A 19,213-nucleotide genomic window follows, 5' to 3' on the forward strand; every position below is an offset into this window, starting at 1 on the left:
GCCCTGATCTGATCCAGGGTAACAGACCCCTTTCTTTTTGCCTCTTCGTTTTTTACCAGGTTTTCTAATCTGTCCAGTCTTTTAAAAACATTATTAAACTGTTTGATCATTTGCTTCTCTAAACGGCTAAAAATAGTGTCAACTATAGTCTCTATGAGGTTACTATTTTGTTTCGATAGGGCATTATTTTCTCCCATTAAGGTAGTCTGTGTCCATATCTTATTAGAATTTCCCATTTGGTTACTAATGGTTGCAGAAGGGATGCCATCCGTGTCCGCTGCAGCTTTATCATCTATATGAATAATTTCTACCCCAGATGGTTTTTGTTTATTCCACAGGCTCTGTGGCGTTGGTTGGCTCTTGTTAATTGACGGTTGTTTCCTTTTATTAGCGCTTGGTTTAGCTGTGCCTCTTTTGCGCTTTTCCCCGCCCAGTTTATTGTTAACTTCCAGTGTCCCATTAGCAGTAGCGTCAGCCTGTGAATTGATTGTTATAATGGGATCCGCCTCCGCCAACAGAGGCTCAGGAAGTATAGATGCTGATGCAGGTTTAGAAATTACAACTGTTGGTGATAGCGGAATTCTGGGGATTATTTGCGATGATGTAGACTGTGTGGTTATATTAGTGCAGCTCAAAGACATTCTTCTTTCCGTGTCAGCAATTTCGTTAGTAACCAGGTTAAGGGCGTTTTCAAGTAAAGTTTCAAACGTGGGAGGGGGAAATGGGAAATTGTCCTGGCCAACAGTTTTATCAATTGAATCCATGACTACAAAGTATTAACTCACTCACCGCAGTCACAGTGTTAGAGGGGTGGCCCGCCCGACCACTGTAGTCCACTGACGGCCACAGACGCCCGCGCGCGTCCCGCGGGACGGGAGGCGTGCCCTTCTCTTAAGGCGCCGCCTGGCGCTTTGCTGACGTTGCTCCCGCCGCGCCTGCTGCGGTGTTGCTGGGAGTTGTAGTTCCAGCGGTCCCCGGTGCCGGTGGTGTTTGCCGTTAGCCTCACGGCAGGAGAAGCTACCAGGGTTCTGCTGGCGGTGTAAGAACTGCCGTTTCCCTCACGGCGCGTAGTACTTTCTCACAGGATGACCCCGGGAGCGCTCGGCGCGCCCTTCTCTTAAGGCGCCGCCTGGTGCTTTGCTGACGTTGCTCCCGCCGCGCCTGCCGCGGTGCTGCTGGGAGTTGTAGTTCCAGCGGTCCCCGGTGCCGGTGGTGTTTGCCGTTAGCCTCCCGGCAGGAGAAGCTACCAGGGTTCTGCTGGCGGTGTAAGAACTGCCGTTTCCCTCACGGCGCGTAGTACTTTCTCAAAGGATGCCCCCCTGCCATCTTGTTTGCCATGTGCTGCCGTGTGCTCACCATGTGCTCTGTCCTACCTTGCTGTTGTCTGCCCTTGAAATCTGCCTAGAGACAGATTATATTAAGCCTCTTCTGCTTTGCACATGCTCAGTTGAGCTTGCAGCTGTCCTTGCAGCTGTCCCTAGTTTGTAAATGTCAGGATGTGTTCACCAGAATTAGCAACTGTTAGCTCCTCCCACTTGTTGACTGTGCATTTTCTGTATGACCTTATATGTACCTAAAACCTGCATTTTGTACTTGTACCGCCTTCTTTTGAGCCCCTGTGTGGGTATAAAAGGACCAAGCTCCTTCCATTCAGGGTGCTACTTCAAACAATAACGAAGGGTGTTGTGTGAATGTAGTTCCAACTCATGAGGTTTAATAAATCTTGTATTTTCTATTCCAGTTTCTGTGTTAACTTCTATTCTATGGTCTGAGGACTCTGTGCAGAGAAGGGCGAACCCCTAGCACTGGTAGGTCTTGCTGGGGCTCACTACTAAACCTTGCCTGCACCTTTGAGACAAAGGATTTTGTGTATAAAAGAAGGGGCTGTGACCTCATGAAAATGTTCTTGTCTTTGCTACTTGAATCTACCAGGGGTGTGCTGCTGGTGGGGCCCAGGAGGGCCCTGTGTGCTGGCCCCTGGACCCTGCCCTGCCCCTGGATGCCTGGAGGACTTCTTGGGGGCCCTTCTCACTTTTGGATCCTGACAGAGGGGGGCTTGCTGCTGGTGGGGCCCAGGAGGGACCGCCATGGGGGCTGTCTCCTTGCTGGAGTGCCCTGTGTGTGGGCCCCTAGGCCCTGCACTGCCCTCCCTGATGCACAGGACTTCCTGGACCTTGTTCCCTTTGTTGTTGCTTCTGCCGGGGCTTGTTGCAGGCCTAGTACCCTGAGAGTGCTTTGCATTCTCGCTGCAGCGCTGACTGTGTGCCGCTATTGAAAAGGCACCCTGCCTGGGGATTCCCTCCTCCCAGTGAGCTTTGTGGGTGCCCTACCCCGCTTATTTTTGTATTGACTTGCAGGTGCCCACCATGCATCATATCCGCCTGCTTTTATATTTAATTTTGGGTGCCCACCCCGATTATAGCCGCTTCTTTATTTCAGCCCTAAAGCGGGTGCCCACCCTTCGTTTCACTGCCACGGCCTGAGCCGCGTTCTACACCTTCTGCCGAGCTGCTGGTGTTGTGTAGGCCCGACCCGGAAATCAGGCATCCTTGCCTGACTGGGGGCGGGCCCCGCAAGCGTCACTTCTGCTACTCTCCCCGGCCAGTGAGAAGCCATACCAAGCCTCACAGGTTCCACGCCAAGTCAAGGTCCTGAGATGGGGAACCGGGTGAACCAGGGCACTGACGTGGCGGGGGTTCCATGAGTTGGGAGAGCCCCGTGTGCCGCTGCGACGAAAGGAGGGAAGCCGAGACCGGAGCACACGAGATGCCCAGTAAGTCTCCAGAGCCTGGTGAGTGAGGGCTTCCTTCTTTGTTGTAGAGGTCCCCATACCGAGGGGTCCGTGTTGCGCCAGCTTTTCTTTTCCGAGCCTAAATGGCTCCAACAGTTGCATATTGCCTCAAGAGCCCGAGTGGCTCCGCCAGTGGGCATGTCGTGTTTTAAAGCACCAGTGCGATCCACAGTATTTTGGGGGCAAGTTTTTTTTCCCTAGTGGCGCATAGTGATTTAAGGAGCCAGGGTGCTCCATGGGGCAGATTCATTCCAGAGCCTCCATGGCTCCAACGGGGCCCCAGTGGTTTGCAGAACCAGATGCCTCCCAGGGGTACATTATTTATTTACTGTGCCCGTGTGGCTCTAACGCCCCGCAGTATTTGTTCTAGAGACTAGAGGGCTCCAACGTTGGGCACAATTTGTTCTGAGGGCCAGTGAGAGCCTTATTTTTGCATTCCCAGCTGCACAGCAAGTAGTGGGCAGCTACACCGTTCAGGTATTTCTTTCAGGGGACATGTTCTTTTGAACCTAGGAGTGAGATGCACTCCTTCGTCTTACCTTGGCCTACACAGCTGCGCAGCACTTAGTGCCAGCTGCATCGTTTAGGCCTCCCTATTATTGATCAAAGGCTATTTTTGATATAACCTTGTGTGGAGTTCCTTTTGTGGGGGGCCTGGGATGTTGTTGCTGGTGGGTGCATGCGCAAATGCTTTAAACATTGCCTCTGGGATAAGCCTTACTGCTCGTGCCATGCTACCAAGGGGCTGAGCAGGGTTATCTTTGGAGTGTAACTGCCTTGCCCTAATTAGAGTGGTGGTCTCTGCCTGGCTTTGGCGCACGCCTCTGCCAACCAGAGATCCCATTTCTAACAAGGAGGAACTCCTGGAGATGTCAAAAAGAAGGGAGGGGCAGTAACATTTTGCGTTATGTATGTACTATGTTTTGACCTAGTTACTACTTAAGGGTGAACTTCAGTGATCTGCTTACAGTGCGCAATATCCACAAACCTTATAAGCTGTGCACATCAGCGAAACTGCATGAAACTTTAGCAATTAAAATGTAGGCCAATATGTACAGTCCCAGAAACTTTATTTGCTGTGCGTATCAGCAGAACCATCATCCTGATTACTGATGGCACATATTTATACAGGGAGCAGTCACTTTAGTCTGGTGCTCAATTACATGTGTAGATGTGAGTCTGGTGGTGCCTGATAACAGAAAGGCACATATTTATTTACATACAATTTCGTATATGTATGATTTATTATTCCTATTACAGCCCCTTCTACCTTGAGAAGACCCATCCTAGACCAGTGTGTGGACAAAACACATGCCGACAAATCAAGGACAAAGGGATCGGGACATGGTCTAGGGACACTAACAACAAATCCTACATCAAACTTCACGTTTAACTGATGGAGAGCTAAGAGTGACCTGAAGCGTAATACTGAGAAAAAGTAACCTGGAGAATTGCTGCAAATTAAAATAAATTAAAAAAACCTAATAAAGAACAACATAACCACAGCTGTGTGACCTGGAAGCCGATTATTTTTTCAATATAGCCATAGTTTGTGATTACCTTACAGTGCTAAAGAATGAGGGAAGGACTTGCACAGCAAGATAGTTCAAAAGTTAAATCAAAGTAATGGTCTGTGGCGTGCTCACAGGGGATTACGCTGTCTGTACCTCACAGCGAGAATGTAGAAACTAATGCAAAGCTCCCCCCGTTTGGAAGGAGGCACCCAGTCGCACAGCTCAAAAGTTAGACAATAATGTCTATAAACAATTCATCAAGGTTGATTCCACACAATGTTGAGGTTCTTTAAGTATTTAATGCTTGATCAAAAGTTCAATGTGGTTCCATAAAGCATAAACTTCATTCCAACAAAAACATCATCCAGTTATAAATCCTCCCCAATGCATTTCGGGCACATGACAAGCCCTTCCTCAGGGGACAACTCTACAAACAAAAAAGAAAATGCCAAAGTATCACTGGATATGACCCATATAATACAAAAATTGCATCAATCAAATCAAGTCATAGTGTCATTAACCACATGTGCAAAACTCAGAACAGAGGGGTGAGCATAGGTCTCTCGAATCTAGTTTCCTCAAAACAGATTATGCCAAACGTATGAAGAAAATTTGTGAACGTTGTAATTACACTCATGATATAAAAATGAAGTACCTGGCCAAAATGTGAAAGTAGTGCTCCTCTGTGAAAATGGTAAAGAAAACAACGTGACGAAAGTAACCAACCACCAAAGCGTGTGTAAAAGTGAACATAACCCAAGGTGTGACGCTCTCGCAAGCGTAGTACTCACGGACAAATTACATCCGTGACTCTTAGGTCGCAATCTGTAAAACGTAAAGCAGTGATTAAAATGCGGTTTAAAGTAAATCCGGCATATGTGCCGCGAAGGTAACACCGTCCCCAATGTGGAGTACTTACAGTGTCAAAAGGTTGTTCTGAAACAGCGTCTACTCAGTCTCGGGAACCCCACGGAAGTTCAAACTCAGCGGAAATTAATACCGGCTTCCCACGTGTGCATGCAGATAGAAAGCGGACTAGTAAGAAAAAAGTGACGCCATGTTGAATAAGGGAAGTGCTCTCATTATCATCCGTGCTGGAAGAGATGGGAGCCTGGGGTGTCTGGTCACAGAAGCTCATTTACATACAAAGGGGGTGACAGCCTATTCACAACGCACAGCACAACTTGTTTACGTAAAGAGCTAGTACACAGAACACAGTAAAGTCTTGTGTCTCTTTATTTCATTTTCTTTATTATATCCTGCACCTCGCTCTCTTCTTCTCTTTCTCTCATTTCAATTCATCATAAATTACTCAAATTCACTATTGCTTTATCAGCACGGCACAAGTCAGGGGGTAGCCAGAGTTTGAAAAGGTCCCCCTACTATTATCTAGAAACAGGACTCAGTTCCACTTGGCTCCTTAGCCTGCGACTGATAATTGTTACTTTGTGCCCCAGCACTGCAGACACAGGCCTCTGAGTGTTTGTTTGTGTGAGTGGCGCAAGAGAGGAACAGAGAACTTGACAAAATTAGCCCTTCTATTGCTTAATACATTGTAAATGTGAAACACTTTGGGGCTTAGGGGCTGGATAAAGATTAACATCAGGAAACAAACGCAAATTAAAAGCACATTTTATTTATTCGCTGAAAACTCTTTAAAAATTTAATTTCCAAGTTCCACATATCTGTTTAAAAATATTTACACTTTTAGTAATTTCCAAGTTTAGTTACAAACTAATAGCTGGAAAAACACATGATGTATAAAAACTGAAACCAAAAACATATTTTTACGTTATTTTATGTTTCTTGTTTTTAAAACAGGCCGTCAACCTTTCACATGAAAATTATTATAAGGGCCTGACATCACTTCTTGTGATGTCACTACATGTGATGTCACTGTGATTTGCATATGATAATGGGCTCCTTCACTATTTTCCTTACTTGTGCCCTGTTTATTTGAATTACATGGGTGTATAGGTATTAAAATAAACATATAAATTCACAGGTGTTCAGCCCGTTTCTATGGTGATGTCACACATTGACATGTATTTGGCTGCTTCTTCTATTTTTAGGTGAGTACAAATAAAGTGTTGTTCCCCCTCCTTCCATTTCTCTCTTTTTCTCCCCCTTCGTCTCTCTCGCTCTCTTTATCTCTCCCCCTCTCTATCTCCCACACACTCCTGTTAGCATTAGCTTCATGAATCTCAGCGCCACTTCTGGCATTCATACGACAAATCCTTCAAAACATTTGAGGACAAGGGATAATCAGTGTGGAAGACGAGTTGCTGGGAGTGCAACTGATTGTCCTGGCACATATATGCTTTTGATGTGGGATTTCGCTATTTCATAACATTATTCAAACAGAGTCTGCTGCTTACAGTGGCTCAATTCTGGTAAAAAGTAGAGTTTGGCAAGTCACAAAATGACTAGGAAGAGCCAAGTTGGAGAGGAGCCACGGGATATAAAAATAGGTTATTTCTTGAACACCTGTGTTTCACTTTAGTTCATTACATATACTGCAGTGGCATTTGTTATTAGTAATGCATACATTTTACCAATGAAGCTTCATATCTCCAGAGCCCTGACAACATGTCCACTCTGGGTGTGTCGGGTTTATAGGTTTTATCACTATTTCGACAACTTAGCTGAAAATACCATTGTTAGTCCCAGTATTGTTTCAGTGTTGCTTTTACAGGAAGTGTGATCAGGTGCGAGATAATTTTTTTCTTTGTATCTCTTCTTCATCAAATAAAAATGAAGAATGTTTCTTTTAATCCACATTGTGTCACTTCCCACTGTGTATCTTGGTGCATCATGTTGCCTTGCTTTGTGTACGGAAGTGAACAATCTCTGGTAACAAACACTTTTATAACTCTGCAAATACTGATATCTGTTTTTCTTCTTTACTGCTAGTCGGGTCTTCTATCAAAAGCCCTTCACACTTTCAGTACCCTTCTATGTTTTCTCCCTGTGTGTTCGCTGATGACTTTGTAGCTCTGATAATCGACTAAAATTCTTCCCACATTCATTGCACTTGAATGGTTTTTCTCCTGTGTGAGTTCGCTGGTAATACCTTAATGCTGAAGATCTGCAAAAGCTACTGTCACATTCACTACAATGATAGGGTTTCCCCCGTGTGTGTTCGCAGATGACTTCTTAGGTGTGATAACCGACTGTAGCTCTTCACACATTCACTGCACTTGAATGGCTTTTCTCCTGTGTGCGTTTGATTATGTCTTTGTAGGGTTGATAACTGACTAAAGCTCTTTACACATTCACTGCACTTGAATGGTTTTTCCCCTGTGTGTGTTCGATTATGTGTTTGAAGGTGTGATAACCGACTAAAGCACTTTGCACATTCACTGCACTTGAATGGTTTTTCCCCTGTGTGTGTTCGATTATGTGTTTGAAGGTGTGATAATCGACTAAAGCACTTTGCACATTCACTGCACTTGAATGGTTTTTCCCCTGTGTGTATTCGCTGATGTTTTTGGAGGTTTGATAAGTGAATAAAGCACTTTGCACATTCACTGCACTGGTATGGTTGTTTCCCAGAGTGTGTTCGCTGATGTCCTTGTAGGTATTCTAATCGACTAAAGCTCTTCCCACATTTACTGCAGTTGAATGGTTTTTCCCCTGTGTGTGTTCGCTGATGTATTTGTAGGTCTGATAATTGACTAAAGCTCTTTAGACATTCATTGCACTTAAATGGTTTTTCTCCTATGTGAGTTCGCTGATGATTCCTTAATGCTGAAGAGCTGCGAAAACTACTGTCACATTCACTACAATGATAGGGTTTTTCCCCCGTGTGTGTTCGTTGATGACTTTTTAGGTCTGATAACTGACTAAAGCTCTTCACACATTCACTGCACTTGAATGGCTTTTCCCCTGTGTGTGTTCGCTGATGTCTTTGTAGGTCTGATAACTGACCACAGCTCTTCCCACATTCATTGCACTTGAATGGTTTTTCTCCTGTGTGAGTTCGCTGATGATACCTTAATGCTGAAGAGCTGCAAAAACTACTGTCACATTCACTACAATGATAGGGTTTTTCCCCTGTGTGTGTTCGCTGATGACTTTGTAGGTATGATAAATGATTAAAGGTCTTCACACATTCACTACACTTGAATGGTTTTTCCCCCGTGTGTGTTCGCTGATGATTTTGTAGGCTTGATAAATGACTAAAGCACTTTGCACATTCAGTGCACTTGAATGTTTTTTCCCCTGTGTGTGTTCGATTATGTGTTTGAAGGTGTGATAACCGACTAAAGCACTTTGCACATTCACAGCACTTGAATGGTTTTTCCCCTGTGTGTATTCGGTGATGTGTTTGGAGGTTTATTAAACGACTAAAGCACTTTGCACATTCACTGCACTGGTATGGTTTTTCCCCTGAGTGTGTTCGCTGATGACTTTGTAGGTCTGATAACTGACTAAAGCTTTTCACACATTCACTGCACTTGAATGGCTTTTCCCTTGTGTGTGTTCGCTGATGTCTTTGTAGGTCTGATAACTGACTAAAGCTCTTCCCACATTCATTGCACTTGAATGGTTTTTCTCCTGTGTGAGTTCGCTGATGATTCCTTAATGCTGAAGAGAAGCGATAACTCCTGTCACATTCACTACAATGATAGGGTTTTTCCCCCAAGTGTGTTCGCTGATGACTTTGTAGGTCTGATAACCGACTACAGCTCTTCACACATTCACTGCACTTGAATGGCGTTTCCCCTGAGTGTGTTCGCTGATGTCTTTGTAGGTCTGATAACTGACTAAAGCTCTTCCCACATTCATTGCACATGAATGGTTTTTCTCCTGTGTGAGTTCGCTGATGATACCTTAATGCTGAAGAGCCGTGAAAACGTCTGTCACATTCACTACAATGATAGGGTTTTTCCCCCGTGTGTGTTCCCTGATGACTTTGTAGGTTTGATAAATGATTAAAGGTCTTCACACATTCACTGCACTGGTATGGTTTTTCCCCTGAGTGTGTTCGCTGATGTCTTTGTAGGAGATCTAATCGACTAAAGCTTTTCACACATTCACTGCATTTAAATGGCTTTTCCCCTGTATGTGTTCGGTGATGATTTTGTAGGTTTGATAACCTACTAAATGTCTTGACACATTCACTGCACTTGAATGGTTTTTGTCCTGTGTATGTTTGCTTATGAAGCTTGAGTAGTGATGACAAACTAAAGCTTTTGCTGCATGCGTATGATTCTTCTTTCTTGGTTAGTGTCTGTGGGTCGGGTATATATTTGTCTATATCCCATAACTGTATTTCCTGATGGACCAACATGGCTGATAAAGCACTTGTGTTTTTCTCACACACTTTATATGTGTGCAGTATTTAGCACGTTTGATTTCTGTTTTAACAATAAAAGGCTATAGCCACCAAATATTTGCCAAACTCCTAATACATATTAGGTGTCTTTGTAGGTGATTGTGCCTTTAGATTGGATTATGGCTATGCACGCTTGCGGATAAAGATGTATCTTCCTTCTGCCGGTGCAAATTGGGACAGTCTGTGGTATTGTAGTAGAACTCCTCTTTCCTTTACCCGTCAGTTGTCTGGCTCCACTCTGTAGTGCTTTTCTCTGGTTACTGTGGTTTGGCCACAAAGAGTTAACAATTCACATAGAGGACTGAAGGATGGCTTGTCATCATTTTAGAAAACAGAGCACTGCGGTAATCACATCATACCAATCCCATGATCAAAGCTGGTGTTGGACACTTGTTTATGTAGGAGGTGATTTGTTATTGTTATTGCCCTAATTTTCCTAAGGTCATTTCTTCATCTTGTGGCATTGAGGTGCACAGCTCACATTCTCACAATCACTAAACTGCCCTTGATGCTACATCCGGGATCTGTCAGTTTGTGTGCAGGTTCCTCTGTCGCCGACTGCGCTGATGTTTTCCTGAATACTGTAGCTCAATATTTCTGCTATTATTGACGATTTACAGCATTCGCTTCATTCTTGATGGTCATTTCATACATTCAAGGCTTGTTTTCTGCTGGATGTAAACATATTTAACATTACTAAATTGAAACATAATGGAATGATAATTCACAATGTTTAACTGGTAGTAAAAGACATTTCGGGGGAGATTTACCAAATCTCCACGCAATGCAGTGCAGCCCACCCCCCGCACGAGGCTGCGCTTCATTGCGCTACTGGTTTGGCGCAGGAGAGCACCATATTTTCAAAGATATGGCTCTCTCCTTCCCTTTCCCTTGCGCCAGGACTGATTACAGCAGTCCTGCGCCATGCACACACCTTAGCACCCGAGAGCTAGCGTGTGTGAGTCCAGCATAGGTTTTGGACAGGAAGGACACCCTTCCTGTACAAAATACTATGCCTAGACATGATGGAAAGCTTTTCCCACTTTGTATACATGTTGCACAGTGCAGCACGCATGCAAAGTCAGAAAAGGAAGGAGAAATGAAAACATTTCTCCTTCCTTGCGCCTAGTTTAAAAGGGTACAGTTTTCTCACGCTAAACCCAATCTACTGTATTTGGTAAATTGGGTTTAGCGGGAAAAACCTTGGGTGGTTGCACGGGAACTCCCATGCACCACCCTTGGCAGGCCCCCATGGCACAAAGTAATGCGACACAGTGCTATGAGTGGCTTCACATTAATTTTACGTTATTTGCTTGAAAGTAAATTAGGAAAAAAGTATTTTGCGCTGTTTTGTGCCACTTTTGTGATGCAAACACGGCGCAAAATGTTAGTAACTCTCCCCCTTCTTCTTTATCGCCTTTGAAACTTAGCAAGGAATATTTCATCATACACAGATATTTAACTAAAAGTTCTGTTTATCAGGTGACATCTTATTAATGTCTGAAAAGGAGGCGATTTACCAGTGTTTTCAGAGTATCTTAGCAAAGTATGGGAGCTCACGGAGCACCCAAGTGCTAGAGGCATAGCTTAAGATAGACGCATATGCTCAAGATTTCATTTAAAGAACAATACATTTAAGAAAAATACATGGATGAGGCTGGGTTGCAAAATGTTCCGTAACTCTTTACAAAGTATACAACAAAAGTAACTCCATTCACACACTTCTTCTCGTTCCTTTCCTATTCACTTAAGATCATCTCATAAACCAACTCCTGTCTTTACTCGCTGTTCATAAGTCACCTTTGACACTTTCAACAGCTCCCTTGGTTCAAGCATTTCTGGTTTCTTCTAACCTGGAAGATTGGAACATTATTGTGAGTTGAGGGGGTTTACTATCGCCATAACATCTGTCCATCTCCATGAAAATGGTGAAGCTTACAGCACCCGGTTCTGGCCCTGAATGGCAACTTTATTAAGCAAGTCTTTAGTTCTTTCTAAAGTAGATAAAGTTCTGTAAGATGCAGCTCCTTCCGGGGCTTTTGTGTAAAACAGCGTGAGGGGTTCACTGTAAGGCCCGTCCTTTACATTGTACACGCAGATATGGCAAACAAACGTTGATTCATATAATTTAATATTCAACAATATCAGTCATTTAGTACTTATAGAGATTCAATCACAACCAATAATTTACCTGACATATCCCTGCAGCAGATCTGTGCATATTAATCTTAATTCCCCCTTTTCCACCATTACATGGCATCTGACATGATGTTGTCTGTTTGGGGCCCTGGATGCCACTTTGTGACTGGATGGGCATTTGGCAGAGCGGGAGGAGGTGACAGTTATCCACGGGTGATGCAGCATTTCTACCTTTCCATATTTCTCATGTTCAAGTTTACCTAATTTCCTGTCCTTTGGCCCCCCTACTGCCCTCTGGCTGCGCACTCACTCTGTGGGGTTCATCAGAAGTCAGATAATGACCTGATAGTCACAAGGCCATGGATCTCACTTCTTCTACAACACTTATTGCAGACATAGGGCCTAGTTAGGAGTTTGTCCAATGGATTATTGCCTCAAAACTAGGGGTGGATGACGAATTCCGCTCTGCCGGCAGACCTCGCAAAGTTTTGCCCACTCCGTTCCAAAAAACTCCATGAAGTGATGCAGAACAGAGTTTTTTTTCTCAAGCGGTTCGCCAACGGTAATGTGACGAGTGCTTGTGAGAAAATATAACGTGCTAGACCTCCTCCTGGTGAGATTTCCCATTGCGGGAGGTCGTGGCAGGTCGCGACCACTCGAGTGTAGAAATCTGCCATTCTCGTTGATGAAGTTGCCACTCGATTAGAATGTCAATTCGAGCGGCAGAAAGCAGCAGCGCCCTCTGGCACTAGCGGAAGTCCCCAGAGTGCAGCAGGTTTCCCTGCCACTTCGTGGAGTTCACCGGAGTAAAACTGTGTGAATTACACCAAGGCCTAATCAAAACGTGACAGATATCCGGTCTGCCTTATTATAATTGCCACAGGATGTAATGCATTTTGAATTGGGCGTGCAGGATACCTGTCACATTTGTGATGGAATAAACCATCCGCTGAAATCTAAATAAGGCCTTTGGCGTACATTGTTTCCAGTGTGGCTAGCTGGGCTTGAAGGATCTTGTAGTTTGTGGTCTCTCACTGCTTTGTGGTCACAGCCAGGCAGGACCTCTGTCAGCAGCGCCATGTGCAGATCTTCCCTTCAGGCTGCGGCTTCTGTCAGATGTGCCTTGTGCAGATCTTCCTTCCAGGCAGGACTCCTGTCAGTTGTACCATGTGCAGATCTTCCTTCCAGGCAGGCCTTCTCGCAGCTTTGCCCTGTGCAGACCTTTCTTCTAGACAGGGTTTTTGTCAGCTGTGTCTCGTGCAGATCTTCCTTCCAGGGAGGACTACTGTCAGCCGTGCCTTGTGCAGATCTTCCTTCCAGGCAGGGCTTCTGTTGCTTGCACCTTGTGTAGATCTTCCATCCAGGCAGGGCTTTTGTCAGCTGTTCATTGTGTAGATCTTCCTTCCAGGCATGACGTGTGTCGCTTGCAGCTTGTGCAGATCTTCATTCCAAGCAGGGGCTTCTGTCAGCTGTGCATTGTGCATATCATCGTTCCAGGTAGGGCTTCTGACTGCTGTGACCTGTGCAGAGCTTCCTCCAAGGCTGGACTTCTGTCAGCAGCATCTTGTGCAGATCTTCATTCCAGACAGGAATTCTGCATTCTGTCAGTCGTGCCTTGTGCAGATCTTCCTTCTGGGAGGAGGGGTCTAATGTTAGTTGTGCTTTGTGCAGGTCTTCCTAACTAGGCAGAACTTCTGTCAGCTGCGCCCTGTGCAGATCTTCCTTCCAGGCATGGCTTGTGTCGCTTGCACCTTGTGTAGATCTTCCATCCAGTCGGGACTTCTGTCAGCTGTGCCCTGTGCAGATCTTCCTTCCAGGTAGGGCTTCTGTCAGCTGCGACCTGTGCAGATCCTCCTCCCAGGCTGGACTTCTGCAGATCTTCCTTCCAGGGGAGGGGGGTTTATGTCAGTTGTGCCTTGTGCAGATCTTCCTTTCAGGCGGCAGTGTATTTATCCATTTCATTTCTTTGTGTTGTCAGATGGCCTTTTGGCTTCACCATTTCCTTCGTAGTTGCCACTACATGGATGTCGGAGGCCAGCCTGCAATATGTCGAAATACGCTCCTCCACGCTGCTTTCACCAGTCCAGGTTGTTTACCTCCTATCCACCACTCATCACCCTCACCTTGCCCAGTTCCATGCTACCAACGTCCACTCTCAATCCTCTTCACTGCGTCACCACCTTGAGGCGAAATCAGGAGCTCATCCCTGTGTCACCAGCTACCATTTTGTGTTTTCTTTTTCCTGTTCCCACGAGTCTCGAGGGATCGTGGTATTTCTTTTACAATTTTTTTTCTTATTGTCCTGCCCCGTTATAATATTTTCTTTTTACTTCAGGGCAGGTTACTAAGTTCCTCACTCCTGCAATGGCTGCTAGCAGCATTTTTCTCATGTTGCTAGTATCCAATCATAGTGCTCGCTCTTGCAGGAGTCTCCCGTGGGAGAGAGATAGCCCAAGGAAAAGTTTGTTGGGCCAATCAGAAAACTTCATTTTTAAATTGCTGCTCCCAACAGTCCAGATATATTCAATTATTTTACAACCATAATTTCACAAAACCTTCTGAACAGATTTATACCAAATCATAAAAAGCACAATTTGCGGACCATGGTCTAGCTTCCTGCCGAACTTGAGGCAATTCCATTCAGCAGTTTATATAGAAGTCTATGGAAAAAGCATGGGGATTTTGGATTTTGGGACCCCCCTTTTTTCTCGGCCATCGCCTGATCAATCATCCCCCAACTTTCTATGCAAAAACTAGTCAAAAAGGAGGACCTTTTTGGAAAGTTTGTGGAGATTCATAAAACGGTCCCAAAGTTATTGGCAAGACAAAAAATGCTTTTCCTAAGGAAGAGCAGAAGTAACTAAATGAACGTAGTGGAATTACTGAAAACAAGCTTCAACATAGCCAATAGGTCTCGCATGTTGGACCTTATAAGTATTTAGCCATGCAGCACATTATACTGGGTGCTACACCATCTACTGCTACTTCATGGGCCAAAAACGTCCTGTTGGACACTAGCATAAGAGTCTAGCAAACAAAAAAAAGTTGAAATTGTAAATATTTTTTTTCTTTTTTATTGTTTTTTGTACAAAGCATACATACAATCTTACAAAAACAAAACAGTGCATTGTGGATGATCATTTGCAAAGCCTGTAGGGTGGATGGTTCATCTGGGAACATAGGGTATAATCGTTTGGGAGCTCCCTGTAGCCTATGATATGTGAATCTAAAAAGCAGTGTGGGGTTGCTTATATAGTCAAGTTTATCAAGGTCTATGAAGACGAAATCGTCGAATAGATCTTCCATCTTGTCTATTTCCACTCTATGAAGTGGTTCCATTCCCACCTTGTCTCCAAGTTTTCTCCAAAAAAGCTCCAGTTTTCTGCCGAAAATAGCTGCACAGAGCATAAATGCGCTACTCTATGCTGACGACATAGTGATGTTCGATCTCACCCCCTTCGGCCTTCAAGAACTTCTATGTATTTTATACAACTATTCTAGGAACAACTACTTAATTCCCAACTTAACCAAAACGAAAATCGTGGCTTTCACTGGTCGAAACAAAAAAGGGGTTAGGTATTGCTGGAAGTTGGGAAATGAGAAAGTCGAACAGGTAGAGGAATATACCTACTTAGGTAGAATTTTTGCAAAATCACTAAAGAATTCAAATCAAATAACTAACTTAAAAAGAAAGTCGCAAATGCATGCTGGAGCACTGGCAAGACTATATTCGGCAACCGGGACAAAACACTTTGCATCAATGATAAAGGTTTTTAAAGTAAAAATTCCATCAGTCCTATCATATTCCACGGAATATATACCAATGAAGCAATGGTCGTTCATGGACCAGGAAGAGGGAAAAATCTTAAAGAAAATGATGAAAGTCTCTGCCTCAATCCCAGTACAAGCTCTAAGGCTGGAGTTTTCAATCACTAGCTCATATGCGACTGCAGTTGCAAATGTGATACGGTGGACCTTCAACCTTCTTCATGCAAAAAGTGATACTTTACGAGCATTGCTCAAGAAAGAGATATTTGAAACTGAGTCCTCTTATCAGACCTTCTCTCGAAATATGGTTAAAGCGCTTGATCTTGCACAAATTAATCTGGATATTTTACGATCTTGGACAGCTGCTCAGTTGAAATTGTTTTTAAAATGTTTTACACCCAAATTTAGTTATGAGACTGATTTTGCACATTGTAATACGCTATCACTATATAAACCATTTACAGCAATTATTGAATATAAAAAGGAGCCAGTATACGTAGGTCTAACATTAACTCACGGGGCAAGACGGGCAATAATGATGCTTCGCCTGGGCATCCTTCCTTTACAGACTTTTACCTACAAATGGACTCTAGGAGGCATGTGCTCTTTGTGTCTGGGGGGAGATCAGACAATTGAACATTTATTGTTTGTATGTCCCAACTCAATAGTAGTATCGGCAAGATCCAGATACCTAAGACCGATTTACTGCAAATGTAGAATAGTTACTGTAAAAGAACTGCTCGTATTATGTAAGCATTCACCTAATGAATTTGTGTGCTATAATCTTTTTAAATTTCTCAAAGCAACCTTGAACATGTTTTAACTTTATGAATTTTAAATCAGATCGTTGAAGTGTATTTTATTTTTGTAAAATTATTTTAAAAATTTGTGGTCCTCGGTTGAGTACCAAAACAAATAAACATACTTTTACTTGACTTGACTTGTCTTGGGTGACAGATAACTCTGGATGGTGTTGCAGTAGTAGTGCTGGTGCATATAGCGGCAATCTATTCGCTAATTTGCACATCTTCTGCCAGGCCAGATTGGTGGTGCGGATTGTGTTTATCTCATGTTTGCCCATATGTGTGCGTAGGTGTGGAAGAATATTATGTAGTGGTATGGGGTATGTGTCACCATCCTCAACTGCCGTTTGTGGTAGATACCTAATTGGGTGGTACCAGTAGTGAACATAGTGTGCTTGTGCACACAGGTAGTATAGTAAATAAATTGGGAACTTTGAAGACGCCCTCTGAGTAGGGCAGAGTTAGTGTAGAGAGGTCGATATGCGCTGGTTTACCAGCCCATATGAGTCGGGTAATCATGGATGACAACCTGCGAAATACAGACGATGGCGGTGTGATGGAAATGTTGTTGAAGAGGTAAAGAAGTTTAGGTAGTATAACTATCTTAATAACAGCCATGTGGTCTGCCAGTGATAGAGGCAGTTTAATCCACCTCTCTACTTTATCCTCTAGCTTACTAATAACCACACCATAGTTTTCCCAAACAACCACCGCAAGGTGCCGGTGATGCCAGATCCTGTCGTGTTCTTATCTAGGACCCTAATTCAATATTCCCGATTTATGCCCTTGTGAGGTTATAATCAATAATGTCCTGACAAAAGCATAAGAATCGGATTCATATTCAGTAATAGCTCATACAATCCAAAGCACAGCATGGCTACTCCCATCGACTCCTAGAAAGCACAACAAGTTCTCTAAACAAACCAAACCTCCAGCAACCTAGGAAATCCCAGTTTGCTTTTGTTTTGATTTCGTCCTAGAACTCCTGTGAAGCACTGTAAGAACGGCCAGTTCTTAGTGACATCTTTATTGACGTCTTATGTCCACCCTTACGTCAAACCCGGCACCTTTCAGGTATAAATATACCAACGTTGCTTAAGCAAACACACGGTAGTGGTTTTGGAGCAGAGCAGCTATCTACTTGCCCGAGAGCCCACGGACGCTGCCCCTCCCTTTTGATGCACTGAGAGAGCCGCTGTCTTTTCTCCTGCCGAGAAAACCCAGCTCCGGTGTTCTCAGCCGCCTTCGCGGGCTGCTGGGATATCGAGTCCTGAAAGAGAGATACCAGACCTCCTGCATTCTATCACCCAGGTACGGAGCTGACTAAATCCTTAAAGAGAATTATTGAATCAGATCCTTGGCAAAACCAACTTAACTTAAACTGCTACTTACTTACTCCTTCCCAGTATTAGGCTTAGGTCAGGTACACCGGGGTAGGCGTAGTTAGAAGCACCAGTTGAGTACGTTAGTCAATGTATATATGTATGTATATATTTTATCCATTTTAAAGTATCTTATGGCTAAGACACCATATCAATGCTTTTACAGTATTATTTCATAATACTCCTTTTACTGTACGCACTTTACTTTATATTAAGTATTGCAATTATGGCAATTCATTTCTCTTGCATGAGAAAGAAGACTGCTCAATAAATAACACATTTTTATTGAAAACGCCCGTCTCTCTTTTCTCTGCACTCTGGTGAAACTAAGTACGCACAAAAGACTGAGTGAAATAGCTGTCTATTGTTTTCACACAACTCTAGAGATACACTCTTATTCTGAGGGAGCAAAGTTGTCATGTTATATGGTTGTCAGAAGCTAATCCCTTCTTGTCTATCCAGGGAGGTTAAACTCCTCCTCGTTTATTCAAGAAAGTTTCTAGTGACCTCTGAGCTAGCTGGCAAACCTTATGTCTAATATAGTCAGTAGAGACCCAGTCGACCTCAGTCCTACGTCTACACTGCTGAATATATTATTCCAATGCGCAGAGCCTATTGGGAATATAGGAACTACACTGCAATCCCCAAATATTTAATGGAATCTGTCTGCCATTCCAATGGGAATTCCGTCGGACAAGACCTTGTAGCATCAGTTAAAGGTAGGATTGTTGATTTACTCCAATTTATCTGAATGTCCGCCGAATTTAATATATTCCCTAATTAGGGGAGATAGGTTAAACACGGGATCTCGGACATATAACACCATATCATCAGCATATAGTGAAATATTCAAGGGGAGTTGCGGAAATTGCAAGGCTGTGGTCTTGTGTCATTGCCTTATTTTACACGCCAGGGGTTCCAAGGCTATGGCAAATAGAAGCTTGGATAATGGGCATCCCTGTTGAGTGCCCCGTGTAATGCTTAACGTGTCCGACAGATATTGATTGACCCATATCCTACCTACCGGTCTTGTGTATAGTATTTTAATTCACTGAAGAAAAATGGGGGGGTAATCCCATTTTTTGTAATACTGTAAATAGGTAAGTCCATTCAATTGAATCAAACGCTATTGCACCATCTAATAAGACTGCAGCGGCTTGTAAGTCGGGGTTAAGCTGGTGTGATAAGGCAAACAGGGTGCGAATGTTATGGGCTGTGGATCGGTGGGGTATGAATCCAGATTGGTCTGGGAAGACGATGTTAGGCATCAGGGGCTGGAGTCTGGTAGCAATCAATTTAGCTAAAATTTTAGTGTCAGTGCTAATCAGTGATAATGCCTTTCTCTTTGTCAGCTGCTAATCCGCAACGCGGCAGCTCGGCAGTCTGTTCGCGTTCCGCTCCGCTGCTGGGAACCTGCTGGGAGCCTGGGAGCCTGCTCCAGCCAGCCTGCTTAGCGGCTCGAGCGGAGCCGCCTG

General features: G+C 44.0%; 1 pseudogene; it reads right to left on the reverse strand.

Moving 5' to 3' along the window:
* Nucleotides 1-6,587: 6,587 nt before the first annotated feature.
* LOC147738001 (uncharacterized) lies at nt 6,588-9,601 on the reverse strand (annotated as a pseudogene).
* Between the last annotated feature and the right edge of the window lie 9,612 nt (nt 9,602-19,213).

This window comes from Lissotriton vulgaris, chromosome 1_1, assembly GCF_964263255.1.
Source record: "Lissotriton vulgaris chromosome 1_1, aLisVul1.2, whole genome shotgun sequence".
Lineage (NCBI taxonomy): Eukaryota > Metazoa > Chordata > Amphibia > Caudata > Salamandridae > Lissotriton > Lissotriton vulgaris.